The 4,471-nt window shown below is 37.8% G+C and overlaps 1 pseudogene; it reads right to left on the reverse strand.

Moving 5' to 3' along the window:
- Positions 1 to 430: 430 nt before the first annotated feature.
- On the reverse strand, positions 431 to 4,230 carry LOC145036222 (putative disease resistance RPP13-like protein 1; annotated as a pseudogene).
- Between the last annotated feature and the right edge of the window lie 241 nt (positions 4,231 to 4,471).

Consider the following 4,471-nt stretch of genomic DNA (forward strand, 5'->3'; position numbering starts at 1 on the left):
CTCATGTATGTAAAATAATTCATCATTTGAACATGTTCATATTATTTGTTTGTACTTTATTTAAATATTAGTACAAAGTTTTCAAAATCTAAATCATACAACTTCCACGAATAATACAAACTCTACAATCAATCCTAATTCACAAATTATTTTAGGATTTCAAATCTGCTGTTTTTTCTTACAAATTTGAAGTATTTATGTTTGTTATAACCATTTTCACTTAATTTGGAATTCATGATGGGTTTTCCATGTACACAACTTTAATCTTATTCAATAATTAGATAGCAAAAAAGAAGCAATTGCATGTCCATGTCACCAACCATATATCGACACACAAACAATATGATGCTTATGTTGATACTTGATATAATATATGCATTTTGTTGATTGAAAGAATATATGCATATTCAATTATTATATTTATAATTTTTCAATGGTGGAGGGAGAAGCATACCTTCAGATTAAGTTTGTTACTCCTCAGGTAACTCTGAGATATCTCATCGAAGGGGATACGTGATACGAGGGGCCCGTAGGAACCTCTTTTACTACTCCTTTCTTTCAGAATTGGGCATCCATAGATTTCCAAACTCAAAAGTGAAGGCAGCAACATTTCTGGTAGATCTCTTGTCTTTGGGCATTCAAAAACAATGAGAAGTTGGAGGGAGGTGAGGTGTTGGAGTCCCGTAGAAATTGATTCCACTTTCTCAAATTCATATATTTCAAGAGAAGTGAGAGATTAAGGAAGAAGATGGGACAACTGACTCAAATTACTCACATCTCCTGACTGTCCACCTGTTAAACATAGGCTCACAAGTGAGGTTGGAAATGTCTGTGGGCCCCACTTTGACATGGACTTCTTCAACCCCCCTATCCTAAGCGAACACAATTTTGGAGGCCAAAGCCAAATAGAAAAGGAAGCATCCAAACTTTCACAATCTAATATTGTCAGATGTGTTAACACATTGAGTTCTGGCAACTCGTGGTCAGGAAATGACTCCAAATTTGGACAATTGATTATTACGAGTTGCCTGATGTGATTGAAGGAACTCAATTCAGCGATCGATTTCAGATTTGGCCAATCAACTGTACACAAAGTATCAAGCATGAGTATGTTTGAGTTGATCAGAGGCTTCTCTCATGCTCCTACCAACTCCTTTTCCAATAACTTATTACAATTCTCGATGTAAAGTGTCATAAGGCTATTTGGACAGCTGCAATGTTCCAAGCTGTCACAACCCAATATGGACAAGCTTGTAAGAGATGTTAGGTTGCTCCCACAACTCTCCTCGTCCTCTTTCTCTCCTAAACTCACCAAATTTGAACAATTGCTTACAAACAACGTCCTTAAATTCACAAGAAGCTTACTTGCATCTACTTCTGATTCCCACAGGTATCTTATTTCATTACACTCTCTCATTCTTAATTCTTCAACTGCCCCAAGATACTCTATAACACCTCCCCACACATGATCATTAAGCCCAGAAATAGTTCTTATATCCAACTCAGTGATTGACGAAGCTACACCGACCAAACCTTTTAAAACTTTGTGGCCACAACCAATTATTGTTAGAACCCTCAATGAAGTTAATGCTTCAAGTGAGACTCTAACCAAATTAGGACAACTTTCAATATGAAGCTCTTGAAGGCATGGAAATGATGTACCGACAACCCTAATACTGGTTGACCAAACCTCCCACCCATCCATATCTCGAAAAGTTAAATTTACAAGTGAAGGGAATGCAAGACCAGACCCAAGCAACTCCAAACCCACAACTTTTACCTCATCCATGCCTTCAATAACCAACTCCTTAAGTAATGGTAATTTCCCAATTTGTGGTAGAGATGTACAACTTTTACAACCACTTATCGAAACACGAGTCAGCTGACTAAATGAGGGATCCCCAACCCAACTTGGAACTTCTATACCTCCATATGACACGATTTTGAGTTCTTTTAGAGTTACGTTATGAGGATTGAGCTTAGTGAGGACCTCCTTTTCAAGTGCTTCCTTTCGAGAACCATCAAATACATCACTCCATTCCAACTCTAAGTCGGTTAGCCTCTTTTCAGATAAGTTTGCTTCCTGTGCATACGTTAATCCGAGAACTTTTTCCAGCCCTTTAATATAAAGTTTCCCTTGAATAATCTTTAAATCCTTAAGCTTAGTTATTGAAAATCCATTTTCTCCTTCAATAACAATCCCATAGAGAGTTTTTAGGCTTTTCAACTCAAGAATCCCTAATGGCATCTTCTTCAAAAGTGGAGTATCCCGCATGTCAAAATGCAGCAAATTTTTAAGCTTTGAGAACGTCTCCGGCAATTTTTTCAAACTCTCACAGCCAGAAACAATCAATGTCTGTAAATTATAAAGGTTGCAGACATGATCTGGTACATGTGTGATTTTAGTCCGAGATAAATTAAGATAACGCAAGTGCTTCAAACTACTAATGGATTTAGGTACCTCGCTTATGTTGAGTTGACACAAACTAAGGACCCTTAACAAAGGTAACTCATGAAGTAAGTTATCCAGGACCTTATTTGATAAATAAAATGTTCTCCAACTTTCTTTCATCCCAACATACACCAATAAGAATGTTCTCAAATTCTAGCTCCTTTGAATGCCTTAAACCTTTTGTAAACCATGTACTCCTCACAAACAAATGAGAAATGGCGGTGCTTTTCCAAAGTTTCCTTCCTAAATTCCTTCTTCATCTCAATGTCTAACCTTGAAAAAAATCTCCAGCAACAGATGTGGCCAAGTCATTCATTAAATGATTTGTCATCAAGTGCATGTTGAAAAAATGACCTTGCCAACAAGTCTTCAAAACCTTCAAGACCCAATCGTTCCATTGACTTGCTGGTGGTTGATTTATGCAAAAATCCTTCTGCCATCCACAATAGAATCAACTCCTCCTTATCAAACACATAGTCTTTAGGGAACAAGGAACAATATGCAAACAACTGCTTCAAGGAGGCAGAAAGATCATGGTAGCTTAGTCTAACTGTCTAAGAGCAGGGACAGTCTCATCCCTTTTTCCTAACGTCCATATCTCACTATTAAGCAGCTCCTTCCATTCTTCCTCATCTGTTTTTGTCCTCAATAGCCTCCCAAGTGTTCTTAAAGCCAAGGGCAAGCCATCACATTTTTTCACAAACCCTACCCCAAGTGGTCTTAGTGTTGGTTATGAATCAAATTTGGCTACACCCAATGCATGTTAAGCAAATAATGACAGAGCATCATCATCTGACAAACTCTGTAGTGGGTCTAGATGAGCGTAACCCAACTGTTTGAGCAATTGCTCCTTTCGAGTTGTCATGATAATTCTACTTCCAGGAGCCCCTGCAAGAAACGGGCCCACTAATTTTTCCCAATCACCATAGCTTTCAGACCATACATCATCTAAAACTATTAGAAATAATTTATTCTTAAGTTTCTCTTTAAGAGCATCTTGAAGCAAATTTAAATCTTTAAAAATTTTATTATCTCCAGACACATTTTCATAAATAACTTTGCGTATATTTGAGATATCAAACTCATAAGAAACAGAAACCCAAGCCCTAACTTCGAAGTCATCCTTCACTTCCTTTTCTTCGTACAAGAGTCTGGCTAGAGTGGTCTTACCTACCCCATCCATACCAACTATAGGCACGATGCTAAACTTTTCATTACATGATTCATCTTTACCCCCCAACAACTTTTGAATCAATGCCTTCTTTTCAGCTTCACGTCCAACAATGCCAATTTCAGCTACCCTACCATCGTTTCTTTTAATTTTTGGCTTTTCATTTGTTGTCGCACTTAATCCAGGATTATTTTTTTCCCTCCATTAGTTCTTGCAACCTTGTGGAAATATCATCTAACTTGCGATGGATCCTAGTGCTTAATGAGAAATTTGTGCAACAAGTTGGGAGTAGCTTTCTTACCTTGTTGGTGATGACTCCAGATTGATCGGTGAATCCCCGATGCATAGCTTCGGTTGCCAAATCATAAAGCACGTCGTCTATATCATAAGCCAAATGCTGGAGATAGTTCAGCCATTCTTTAACAGCTTCCTGAGTTATTTCCTTCTGAGAAGCATCATAAAGCAGAGCTTGGATCCGGTTTAATGACCTCTTCAGTTTATTTAGCTCAGAATCAATTCCCTTGGCACGAGCAATCTTTTGCATGGCTTCGGAGGCCATCTTTTCAAAAAACACAGTGAAGAAGGCAGAAACAATGACGTCAGCCATGGCTTATTTTTAGAGCAGAGAATGTAGTAGAGATATGGATGAAATGGTTGCACAAATTATTTGCATGTTAGATTTTGACATCCCTTTTCTAACATGTAAATAATGTTGTTGGATCCTAGCCCTAATTTCTCATTTGGGTGTTTAATTGGGGATTTATTTCTAATCAAACTTTGTTCTTGTCCTTTTCAGATGTCGAACATGAACAACAACAATGCTTCTGGCTCGAATTCCTCCGACTCGT

Source organism: Lactuca saligna, chromosome 3 (genome assembly GCF_052625555.1).
Source record: "Lactuca saligna cultivar CGN05327 chromosome 3, ASM5262555v1, whole genome shotgun sequence".
Taxonomy (NCBI): domain Eukaryota; kingdom Viridiplantae; phylum Streptophyta; class Magnoliopsida; order Asterales; family Asteraceae; genus Lactuca; species Lactuca saligna.